Genomic DNA, 14283 nt, shown 5'->3' on the forward strand with positions numbered 1-14283 from the left:
CAATCATACAACATAAATACATACAAAACACAAAACACAATCAACTACATAAATATAAAAATAATATACCAAAAAATGACAACTAAAACAAAAAGAAAAAGAAATAAAGAAAAGAAAAGAAGAAAAAAACATAGCCATAGGCTATAAATAAAACAACAGCGTGTACAAAGCGCCGCAAAAACCGATCGATACGTGAGCGTGCTGACACCGAACTCTGACCTTGCTCCGACCTCTGACGTCAGAGAGCAGAGTCGGCTACACACTCGAGATATCGATCGATATGCGCCGCGACTGCACAACACTGAAATTAAGATATAACAAAATTCAACGGAAACCAAACCATCATAACAAAAAACAAAACAAAAAACAACACCTAGTTACCCAAAAAGTAACTATACTATATAACAATAATATAAAATAAGATATACAGAAAATAAAATAAAAATAGGCCCATGAAGCCCTCGGGGAGAGCGATAAGGGGGGGGGAATCAAAATTATTATTATTATTTATTGAATTTAATTTTAATTTTAATTTCCTCATCTAAAAGAGCTTTTTTGGCACACTGATCAGCCATTTCATTTCCATGGATACCGACATGAGCCGGTACCCATTCAAAGACGACCTTCACCCCCATTTGTATAATTTTATTGTAGAAACTGATAATATTTTTAACAATTTCAGGCCTAACACTGTGGGAGCCATCTATAGCATTAAGGGAACTCAAGCTGTCAGATAATATTATAAATTTATTTTGGTCGTCCAATTTATTATGGTTGTTTAATATCCACACCAGGGCATATTGTATAGCCAACAGCTCCGTGGTGTAGACCGAAACATTATCAGTCAGTCTGGCTCTATAATAACTATATCCATTTAATTCTTTGGCGGCAAAGGCCATAACAGTCTTGCCAGTTATGGGGTTTTTGGAGCCGTCTGTATAAATTTGTAGATAATTTTTGTAGTTTTCCCCCATAATAATTCTAAAAAGAGTATTTTTAAACACTGATAGGTCTATTTGTGCTAATTTATTTTTAATAAAAAGAAGTCTTGAGACTATGAAGGCCTCAAAAATCATGAGCAGAGTTTTCCTATCATTGCCCCATGGGACAGCTGACAATATTTTTAATAAATTTATATAATATTTACAAGTGCCAACTACATTGGCTATATGCTCCGCAAAGGTGAGACGCTGGTCAAAGGTCACTCCCAAAAAGCGGACCGATTTGACTTTAGTTATTTCTTTATTATCATAAATTAACTCTAGTTTAGTTTAGGCATGGGCTGACCGATTCTGCCCCAAAAAGATATAGAACAGGTTTTAGATTGGGGAATGGTTACCCCCCCCCCCCCCCCCCCCCCCCCCAGTCTTCTGACCAATTTTGTAAAACATTTAAATCCGACTGGAGGTCTGTTTTGACAAGATCGAATGTATTCCCTACCCTCCAGAAGGCTGTATCGTCCGAGAACAGTCCGATATTTAATTGAGAATTTTTACATACATTGTCAGTGAGTGATTTAGCCAAATCATTAATAAAAATGCCAAATAGAGTCGGAGCAATCACTGACCCCTGGGGGATGCCATTTTCCAGTTCCAAACAGGGTGAAGAGTAACCTTTATATATTAGTGTAAAACTTCTATTATTTATAAATCTATCTGTAAAATTAAACATAGAACCTCTTACACCCATTTTATATATTTTTTGCAACAATCCATGTCTCCAGACCATGTCGTATGCCTTTTCAATGTCCACAAAGACACCGGCCACCTTGTGTTTCCTCCTAAAGGCGTGTTTAACCTCGGTCTGTAAACGAACAAGATGGTCAGTGGTGGAGTGGTTTTTTCTAAACCCACTCTGAAACTCAGTAAATAAATTATTGAGCTCCAAGAAGTGGGAAAGGCGAATATTAACCATATACTCCATAGTTTTGCAGACACTGGATGTTAGCGAAATCGGACGGTAAGTTTTTGGATCAGTAAGGTCCTTTCCCCTCTTAGGGAGAGCAAACACTTCTGCGTGCTTCCAATTGAGGGGAAGGTACCCCTGTTTTCAAATTAAATTAAATAACTCCAAGAAAAGTTCAAGTATTTTAGTGGGTATATGCTTAAAAAATAAATAAAAATTTTTATCTGGCCCTGGAACTGAGCCTTTACGATGCTGAAAGGCCTTGAGCATTTCTTGGAGTGTAAATGGAATGTCATATTCGTTCCCGCTTTCACGGAATTTAGAGGAATTTTATTATATTGTTCTATATATACTTTACGTTTTTGAAATTTTTGTGAAAAATTAGCGGATGCAGAATTTTGTTTAAATATTGCTCACAAAATATTTACTTTATCTTGATTTGTTATATATATTTTACTATTTTTTAAAATATTAGAAAAGCTGCCCGGTTTCCCCTGAATTCTTTTGATCTTAGACCAAACCTCCCTCCCAGTCGTGCTTTCGCCAATGTAGCTGACACATTTTTCCCATGAGGCCTTTTTTTCCTTTGCTATTGTATAAATAAGTTTATACTTAGCATTTTTAAATTTGTTAATATTTTCCTCATTTCTATCTTTTTTAAGTTTATTTCTTAATTTATTTATTTCTTTCTTAAGTAAATTAAGCTCATCGGTCCACCAAGGGACCGAGTTTATTCTACCACTTTTACCTCTTACCTGTATGGTTTTTAAAGCAATATCAATTATTGTTTTAATTAATTTATCATTAAAAATATCAATATTAGTATTTTTAATCTGCTCAGGATTAATTTCGGCACACACACTCTCAAAACGAGGCGAATCAGCTTTATTAAAATTCCAATTATGTTTTTCTTTATTGGGTTCTTCCCAAAGACAATTTTTATTATATACGGTTTTAACAGGGAGGTGGTCACTACCAAATTCATTAAGCACCTCCCACTCACACTTAGCTGCCGCGCCCCTTGAAATAAGGGTGACGTCCAGACACGACCAAGTGTGATATATATCAGAAAAAAAAGTTGGGGTGCCATCATTTAAACAGACCAAATCACTACTGTCCATTAAATTTTCAAGTATTTGGCCTGGTGCATTGGTAACATTAGAACCCCAAATAGTGTTATGGCTATTAAAATCACCTGTAATTAATACATCCAAATCACTGTTACCAATAATTTTTAAATAATCATTAACATTTAAATTAACATTAGTAGCACCCGGATGTATATAAAAATTAAAAATATTAAAATTATAATCAGGCCCGTATATAGACACACCCAAAGATTCAATATTAGGGTAAGTGGCGACATGAGGAAGTCTAGAGAGGGCGATGCCCTCCTTAATGACCGTAGCTATGCCCCCCCCCCCCCCCAGAAGTGACCCCACTATTAAAGAAGAGACCAGTGTAACCTGTGATTTTATAATCTATAAATATTTTTGATTGTTTCTGTTTATTTGATAAATTAGTAATCCAGGTCTCTTGAATGGTGATCACATCGAAATTATTATTATTATCACTTAAATATCTTTTTTAATTCAGGGCCACGAGTGCGCAAACCTTTGGCGTTCCACTGTACCACTGTAAGACCTTTAACAACATTAACGGAAGTATTATTAAATTTATAATTATCATTATTATTATTAATGTTATTGTTATTAATTAAACCTTTAGGTCTTGTACCCATAATGAGGGACGAAACAATACTAAGTTAAATTTAAATGTAGTATGCAACCTAATTAACCGTGTTAACCAAAAGGGGAGGAACAGAGCGAACAGAGGCGGGGGGTGCAGCCGGAACTCTGGTGCTCCCACCGTGGTAACGATATCTTGCCTTAGTGTCTGCCAACACTCTAATGGCTTTGATATGCTCCGGGCATTCCTTAGAATGAGTGCAATGAGGGCCCCGACAATTCGCACAGAATATTTCTCTCGTGCACGGACTGTCCGGGTACCTCTTGGGGTGACTAGCCCCACACCGGAAGCATGTGGGATACTCCCTGGTCGACCTGCACCTCTTGACCTCTTGACCTCTTGACCCCACCTCTGACACTTTGCACATTTTATGGCTTTTTCTAAATAATTATGCATATGAAAACCTATGCCATTTATCAAAATAATATCCACTTCCGCAGGGCGGGACAGGAGGATATCAATATAACCATTATGCCAACCAGTGATATTGGCTATTTGTAAATCACTGTTTTCTTGTCTGGCCTTAATCAAGATGTCAATCCCTTTAGCACCCGCTAGATTAGTTTTGGCTATGCGCCGCAAACTAAGATTGGGGGTGGGGGGGGGGGACTGCAGCCCACTGTCTGCCAGTTGCCTCACCCCCACCCCATTAACTGCCTGAAAGGGGGCCTGATTTGAAGTAGAGGAGGGGGCAGACTGCATTGGAGCAGCTCCTCCCCCTTCTCTAGCTTCTCCTCCCCCTCCCCCTTCTCTAGCTTATGGTAAGCTTTGGAATGTTGTTGGAGTTCCGCGTTGCGTATACCGGGTCGCGGGCGACCATGACTTTGGTGTATGGGGACGCGGACTCCAATAAGAAGAGGCGAGGAAGAGGGCGACGGAGGAAGGAACGCGCTGCAGGGGCGGCTCGGGGGGAACCAATGTGGCGGCTCAACCGCCAGTGGCAGTTCCGTCTACGTCGCCGCCCCCCGCTTCACCACCGAAGAGGAAGAAGACGCGACCGGCAGAATCGACCGCGGAGGTGACGAGCGACCTGTTGGACACTGCTATGGCCGCCTCGATACACTTCCACTCCAGCGCCTCCGGTGAAGCGGTAGACTATATAGACCGCTCCCTGCTGTTGTTGAGGCGACGGCAAGCCAGTCTGTCCGACAGACGACACCCCCGGAGGAGGACGTAGATACCTGGCAACTGGCCTTGGGGAAACTTAAGGCTCAGTACCGGGACTACGTCCAGGGCGACACGACCGATACGGCGAAGCTGAGGGGCCGGTTTTGCAACCAGGACTGGAGACCGCTGCCAGACGGGAGCCACTTCGAGCTTCACAACATTCGGCCCCAAAGCTCAGCGACGGGACTCATCGTGACGCACCGGCGCCATCAGACCTATCGACAAGCGATCCTACTCTACGAGATGGACAGTTCAACAATCCACAGGATCGTCAAGACGATTTGCGGCGCCGGTTATCGCGTGGTCATCAGAGATCTGCTCTCTAAGAAGCAACTCATCCCATCGCTGACTGCAACTCCGGACATCGGCTCGCCGTAGTCGCCAACCTCTCCCCTAACGGCCTTAACGAAGCCACTCGCGTGGACATATAGATCGGACTTTAAACTTTTAGACCTTCGTTCAAAATTTTATGTCGAAATTACCTTTTTTTAAAAATATATTATTAAATAGTCCGATCCTCTCTTCTTTCTCTTATTTATTTTTGGACTGTCCTTCAAAAATGCTCCAAATTATATAAATATTCGGCCGAGCAGTCAATTCATTTTATGTTTGGCTTGTAAATAAAAAAATATTAATCCTACTAATTTCTTTTACTAATTGCTAATTTCAAAATTCTGTCCATTCGTTCCCCCCCTCCCCCCCCCCCCCCCCCCCCCGTTAAACTAGTTATCTGTGTATCTAATTTCTTTTTGACCGCCCAATCTAATCTAGCGACCAAATTTAATGAATAGATTTTATTTTTATTCATTATATTAATTAGAGATGCGCATCAAAATTTTAAAGGCCCACTATTTAATTTTTGGATGTAAATTTCAAAATTGTCCCCTTAATTTTTTCTGTCCCGTAGCAAGTCACTGGCTATCCAGAGACAGGCCCCGGGACGGACATGCTCGAAAATCTAGTGGTATATGAGCATGTAAAAAATTATTCGCACTCGCACTCAACCTCTGAGCCAATTAGAGGGAGGCTTCGATTACATTTAGTAGATGGGAGTTTAACTGTATTTTTTGTCTTGGGGCGTTTAATTTTGGGCACCAATTCGGTGTCCTTTAAAAAATCTGAATTTTGAGAGGGCCCCCCCCCCCCCCCCCCCTCCCCGAACCAGACATTGGCGAACAGGAATTTGTTTTTGTTTTTTTATCTACAACACTGGTTTTTCTTGGGGCTCCAACAAACATACCTCGTCCTTCCAAAAGCCCAAGGCAGTTGTCGGAGCGCCAATATTTGGCACGGAGACAGCCGGTTTGTTTACATTGGCAAACGTCCCGGCGATCTCCGAAGTACGTTCGTGTCCGGCGTTCAGCAAAGCCGAAGTAGAGACTTCGGCAAAACTCGTGGGAGTCTGGTCACCGAAAGAATCATTGTTGATCAGTCTATGAAGCCGTTCGCTCTCCCCGATAGACTGGCTAGGGCCGGTACCGGCGTCACCGGTGAAAGTCTGACAATACTTCCACCCGCACCCCAACCTTGGGTTCTGCTACGCACTTCTGCAAAACCACCGCAACCGTATCGGAGCACCCAGGGAACGGTCTAATATGAAACAGTGGGCCAAGGGCAGTAAAGGGGGTGTCCGAAAGAGTTTTGATAAAAGTTTGGCCATCTGTCAGTTCTCGGAACCGAACATACGGGTACTTCGGCCCTATCCACCATTGTTTATCACGTGACGCGGTGAAGCTTCTCCTTAGTTACGTATGGTTTGATAGGGAATTTAGTCAATTTCAGTCAATCATTTACATCAGTTAACGGCCAAGATGCCCAAAACATGTTGTGCAGTTGGCTGCATAAACCATAACTTGATGTTAAATAAAATATCGTTTTACAAATTTCGAAAAGAAGAGACCAGACGCCGCTTCTGGGTAGAGGCACTAAACCGTGACAAGCCTGATGCAACGCCATGGTTTCCCAATCTAATTAAAATTAGCTTCACTATTACATGTAGCCCGTTGAAGCTCATGTCCAGTTGACTTTTCATTCGACCAATCAAAACCTTACTTGCAAAATCATGCCAGTGATTTGAAAAGAAGTTGAAAACATTCGGGTTTATGCCGAGGGTATACGAAATGATTCGGGTGAATTACGAAGTATGCCGGAAACTAATTTCAATATAATTTTTAAAAATAAAATTCGTTTCAAGACAAAGACTTTCAAGCTAACTCTCGATGAAGCTGGACGCTGTCGCCTGTGCTCTGGACACCGAGGGATGCTCTCAACGCACCAATGTGCGAGACGCCGCAGACGGACCTCCATCTCCCTCTACGCCACCGCCTACACGTAACTGGCCACTGTCACCAGTCTTGCCAGTTCGGAAGGCGGCGGTCCGGGCAGGAGCCGTTGCAAAGAGGGAAGCCGTCGCTCAGCCGAGAGCGACCAGCCTGACAAGGCAAGGCCTCCTCCTTCACAGGCACCGTCTCCCTCCGACTCGGAAGCCGTCTGGATAGTTCAGATCGGGAAAATCAGGTCCGGCTTCCTGAAGTTCGTGCAGGGGGACACCTCGGATCCGGCATTACTGATGGGCGGACTAGTGGAACCAGAGCTGAAACAACTGCCTGATGGAAGCGCTTACGAGCTACACACCATCAAGTCTACAGCCGACAAGACAGGGTTGGTACTAACTCAGCGCCGAGAAGGAGTCTACCGACAAGCGGTCCTAGTTAGAGAGATGGATAGCCACACCATCCACAGGATCGTCTATTCCCTTTTCGGCAACGACTACCGGAGTGTGATCACCATCCTCGCCGACCAGAGATGGAAGCACTTCATCCCCGCCTTTGCCGGTTCTCCGCTCATCAGTTCGCCGTAGGCCAACCTCCACACCTAACGGCCTTAACGAGTCCACTCACGTGGACATATTGTTCGGACTTTAAACATTTAGACCTTCGTTCAAAATTTTATGTCGAAATTACTCTTTTTAAAAAAAATATTATTAAATAGTCCGATCTTCTCTTATTTATTTTTGGACTGTCCTTCTAAAATGCTCCAAATTATATAAATATTCGGCCGAGCAGTCAATTCTTTATATTTTTGGCTGGTTTTTTTTATTTTTTTTATTTTTATTTTTTTTATTATTATTATTTTTTTTTTTTTAATTATTCTATTAACCTTTTTACTAATTGCTATTTTCAAAATTCTGCTCATTTTCCACACTACCCACTACCCCCCCCCCCCCACCCCCCACACACACATCCCGAATCAGGCCACCGATCTTATCGGAGGTCGGACTCGGGATGGGCGTGTTCGAAACCCTAGTGGTATATGGGCACGTTAAACTAGTTATCATCATCATCATCATCATTAAGACAAAAAAACACCCAAAAAAACCCTGTGATGGTATAGCCATAAAGTCTGTTTATACTAGTATACAATACAGAGTTTATTACTGCACTTTCCTCCCTGTTTTTTCAATGTTGAAATAGATCAACAAATTTGCCTATTGCATAAATAGTCTCGACCGATTTTTTTATATTTTTTAAACAATATTTATTAACGTTTAACGTTTGGGATTGACCAACAGGCGATGCCTATATTAAGGTCTCTCCCTACATTTTACAAATACAATTTTTACAAAACATAGCAGACAAAACAATAGCTGTTAGAAAAACAATCACACACAACACACGAGAAATGAACAGAAACAGGAGGACAGACAGACAGAATGAGAGAGAGAAAAGGAGAGAGAGAGAGACAGAATGAATGAATGAGAATTGTCAGATAATGTCAAAGCGTTTGCTTGCAACAATAAACTGTTGAACCGTTTTAAACATATCAACGTTTTCTTGGTCATCAAAATTTGGATTTCCAAGTAAAAGCACTTTGTAATTTAAATTTGAGTAAGCAAATAGAAATTGAGCACGTTGTCTGTCATAGTTTGGGCACTGGAGTAAGAAATGTTCAGAATTCTCAATAGGATGGCCACAGGCACAGATTGGAGTATCCGATATAAAACGTGTAAATTTGTGTCCATTTAGGTCGCTAATATTTAGACGAAGACGACAGTGTAATATCTCTGGTCTTCTCTCACACGTGTAAAAATAAAATGGAGTTTTAGTTTTGTTTGCATATAAGTGTTTTTTAAAGCAACTTATGGATAAAGAATTTCTAGTATTAATTGGTAGTTTGTTCCATAATTTAACTCCTGAAGGGAAGACGAATCAGAAAATAGTTTTGTTCGGCTTCTAAATCCCTGCAAGTGATCAGCATCAGATATGTTTTAGAATTTGTATGCTCCCGAATAACGTTATAAAAGGCGAAGTGTGATTGGTCGATATTTAAATTGTTATTTATAGATGAAATGTCACCTGGACATGTATGGGAGTCCACGCAGTGCTGTTAGATCTACTGGTGAGACCAGTAGAGCTAATTTTAATCAGATTGTGGCTTCCCACACAGAATGCGACTACGTTGAGTTTAATGTTGTTGCTTGTCAACAATAACCGACGTTAATAGCAACCAAAATGGTTAAAGCATGTGCATTGATAACATTTCCACATTATACTGTAAATAAAATACACAATTCCATCTACTTTCATAAAGAAAACAAATTTGTGTGTCTTCATTTTTCATTTAATTTAATTTTAGGGTTCAATCAAGACATTCTCTATACTTGTATTTATTTTGCCATCTTCGAATACTACATCTATTTATTTATTTTTATTTAAAAAAAATATATATATGCAGTTAAATTACACACACACACACACACATAATAATAATAATTTTTTTAATGTTTTGTGCGTGTGCAAATGTGCCTGCAGTACGAAAATATAGGTTTTCTACTACGTTATATATAAATATGGCTTCTCCCCTACCAAGATTGTCCCTACTACTCAAGATTTTGCCCCCGACCCCACTCCAGATATTGTACCTGCGGACATGTATCTTATGAAAAATTAGTTTTGTACATATTACTTAAATTTTAATTGCAATAACAATTCCAATACAGCCCAAGACAAAATCTGCAATATCCACTGACTAGGTATAAAACAACACTAATATATATATATATATATATATATATATATATATAGTAGTCGTTTTCGAGTTGAAAGACGCTATTTTATAGAGTGCTCAACCGTGTGGGAGCCAGATATATCGTTAAAAAGTGTATGTTTTTCTCTACATGACAGGCTTCTTTCGTGAGAGAGTTGAATTATTGCTCTCACTCATCAGATGTAGATTTAATTACACCGTCTCCACAAAATTATAAATCGAAACACCGTTAAAATTAGCTATAGCTGCATGCCTAATGTTGGGAAAATAATTTCAGCGCATAACAAAACTCTACTTCAACAACACAGAGACAAAGACGCAGTTCCCCCCAGAGAATGCAACTGTAGACGAAGAGCTGAATGTCCACTTGAGGGCAAATGCTTGCAGAAAGGAGTAATATATCAAGCTACCGTTAATACACTCGATAACAACAAGCAAGAAACATACGTTGGTTTGACCGAGAACACATTTAAGACGAGATATACTGCGCACACGAGCAGTTTTCAAAACGCAACACAGAAGAACGCAACAGCGCTAAGTCAGTACATTTGGACACTGAAGGATAGATTCACCCCATACACCATTAAGTGGAAAATTTTATCCAAAGCAAAATCATACTCTCCAGCGAGCAAAAGATGTAACCTCTGCCTGAAGGAAAAACTGTTCATAATGTATAAACCTGAAACCAGCACACTAAACTCCAAGAATGAACTCGTATCAGCATGTCGACACAGACGCAAATACCTTCTGTGCGCATACCACACATCACCTATTATAGACCTGCATAGTGACGTAACCTCGACGTCACAGAGTCCATTACGTCATCAGCAGCTTTCCGTTGACGGTGTAATTAAATCTACATCTGATGAGTGAGAGCAATAATTCAACTCTCTCACGAAACAAGCCTGTCATGTAGAGAAAAACATACACTTTTTAACGATATATATATATATATATATATATATATATATATATATATATATATATATATATAATCTCTCTCTCTCTCTGTGTGTGTGTGTGTGTGTGTGTGTGTGTGTGTGTGTGTTAACCATTATTTACTCAGGTATGTCTTTGTGTTTTATTAATAAATATACCATGTTAAACCCTATTATTAAAACAGTTATATGTTTATTCGATGAGGTACCATTATGTTTTAGTAGCTTGTAGCCCGTGATATGAAAATAATATGGGAGTTAATTGCTACCTAACTTAGATTATGGGGGGAAATTTAAAATATTAATATTCACATGCCAAAGGGAGCTATATATTATTCTCCTTGAACTAATCTCAGGGGAGTGATGGGTAGCTAGAGAGAGATATAACTCCTAATTATTATTATAATATTAATAATTATCTTATCATTTCAAAGTTGTTAAAATGTATAATTAATATTACCTGAAAATTGCATCAACACATTTTTTCTGCTCAACCTGCCTCTAGTCAGGTCCCCTCGACAATACAAGCTATACATGTCGGTAATAAATATAGACTGTACTAATTCGTATTCCCGTTATTCGTTTCTCTTATATGACAACCCAAGCTGCTATAATACTCCTAAGACATGCTGCAACTATGTGTTAGCTACAGAAAATAAATGACAATCTGCAAGGCATGCAAAAAGTTAATATGGTAACTTTATTCTATGGAAAACAGTAATCACCAAGGCTTTGCTTCACCCTCAAAGACCCGGATGATCGGTAACTAGGCCGTGTGACGTCACGCCGGTTCCGAGAATCTGGTAAAAAAGACGGTCCTTTGGCTAAATCACGATTAATTAGCCTGGTCGGAGCGTCCCGGGGGTCGGGAGTGTCACTTTTAGATTTCTTTTTAGCAGGAGTTGACGAGCTGGGTGGCAACCATGCAACATTTGTATGGTCCCACTCACCTCCCTCCCCATTTCTTATAGAGTGATCCGCAATGGCGGAACTTGACATCTGGCAGATGATCTGCACATCAGCTATCATTGTTGACAAACTCTCATTGAGCCGGTCAAATGCCCGGTCAACGGAGTTTTTTTGGCTGAGACATACTAAACACAATCTACATTAATGATATGCTACTATATAAAATAATTACGAAGTCAATATTAAGTGAAAACAACGGTATCTGGCAATATACGTGCTATCACGAAATAATGACCACTTTGGCTACACGAAGTAAACAAACAAACAATACAATACAGGACGAAAAACGCGAAATACGACAAATTAGACAAGGACAAAAACAAATAAAGTCTACAAACTTACACACAATATTTGTACAAAGCTCGGATAAATATTTATACACACATAAATATAAATTAATTAAGGATGGCAACAAATTATATTTATTTTTCTTCGAGCTGAAAAAATGTCGACCGTCCACTTTCCGGAAACTGCCGAATGAATGACACATTCAGAGCAAGCTGTTGTAGCGCACACCTGTCATGGGTCTATCAACCTGTGAGATATTGTACGGGACCTAGATAGACTTGCTGAAGGGCCATATCGATCGATAGAAGTTCCTATGGAGGAATCAATTCTTTGTCAGCGGGTTAAGAGGTGGGATTTGGCTCAGTCGATTGACTGTTCGCTTGAGGTGCTTGCGTCGCAGGATCCATTCAACTTAAAGTGTTTCTTTTATCGTTCCAACCAGTGCAACGCAACTGGATAAAGGCCGTGGTATGTGTTTTCCTGTCTGTGGGAAATTGTATATAATAGATCTCTTCCTGCATTAGGAAAACTGTATCGGGTTTTCTCTGATGACTACATGTCAGAATTGCCAAGTTCAAGTTCTTTATTGCGTTAAGTTTTCCAACTTATCAGCATTATAACAATGAAATACAATATTATGTACAATAGTGCGGTACAATGGTGGAGAATGACTTACATAAATACATACACATATACCGATAAAACAATCCATCTATATCTATATATAAACAATCGGCAATATGGGTTACACAAATATAGATATATTAAGTTGTTTGTAGTAATAGAATATCCCTCATTTTGTTCGCCTGTATTAGTATTGGCCAAGGTTATTTATCTCCTTATTGTTTGTAGTTGACAATAGCTGTATTAGTTTAAAAACACTGGGGTTCTTGGGGTAGTATTTCTTAATAAATCTATTTCTTAAAGTTTCGTATCGTGGACACTGAAGAATAAAATGAAACTCATCCTCAATCTCATTAATATTACATAATTTACATACTCTTTGTGTTCTCTCGATATTTTTGTACCTACCAGCTTCAATATTTAGCCTGTGTGCACAAATTCTCTTTTTCGTTATTTCTTTTATATTACGTGAATCAATTGGCTTCGTCAGATATGTTTGTAATTGATATTCCTTTATTAAGTGTTTATATAGTGATCCTTTTGGCGACGCTGTTATTAAACTGTAGGATTTTTGTTTAAATATATCAAATATTCTTTCTTTAATTATGTAATAAAAACTGATATGGGTATGGGTCGATTTCCACATATAACGTAACCCAAGCGTATCTAATTCCTGCTTAATATTCGTTAGCCAAATATCTCCATACTCATACATTTCCTCGTACACAGCTTTTAGAATGCAATTACTGGTACTACCAAGGTTTATCCAATATTTAAAAATTCTCAGCTTTCGTATAATAGCTAGTGGAAATCTGCCCAATTCTCTATAAACAAAGTAATTACAAGTTCTATTATGTACACCCAATGAACATTTACAAAATTGTATATGCACTTTCTCAATGTCGTGTGCTGAGTGAAAAACCCCAAACTTCCGATTCCTAATTAAGAACACTATTTACATAGGTATCAATACCGCTAACTTCGTTTCAGTATTAAAATAGTTCTTATTACAAATATTCATGATCCAGTATTGTGCTTTACGTCCTTTGTCACGGGGATCCTGATAATACCCGTAACTGAATAAAACACGATTATCCAAATATCTCTCCTAACTGTATATCTATTAGATCTCTCTGTATCGGGCAGGCTACTACCCGAGTGGCCCGGCTCTAGGAGTAATCCGAGATAAGATCTTATATAAATATATATATGTAGCACGTTTAGTTCACTAGAAAACACACCAAAACACAATACACTTTGGAATCTGTATTAATTCTAACGCTGACAAATGTACTTGGCGCAGTAGTTAATTAACAACAACAATATAATAACAACCCAGAGCTAATCACTTAATTAGTTAATCACTAGGTGTCTAGTTTACACAATATTCTAATCACTTCACCGTGATACAACACACACACGTGTGATAATTGAGAAACGCTGCCAGGGGAACTTAATTAATAAAGGAATTACAACTCTATTCCTAACTGGTTAATTTTTAATTAACCCTTAAATACTCATTCAGTAACCTTGTAATACAGAATTAATACTGGTACATATCACAATAAAGACAATAACTTACAGTTTACCTAGATCC

The sequence above is a fragment of the Gigantopelta aegis genome, chromosome 12, assembly GCF_016097555.1.
Source record: "Gigantopelta aegis isolate Gae_Host chromosome 12, Gae_host_genome, whole genome shotgun sequence".
Taxonomy (NCBI): domain Eukaryota; kingdom Metazoa; phylum Mollusca; class Gastropoda; order Neomphalida; family Peltospiridae; genus Gigantopelta; species Gigantopelta aegis.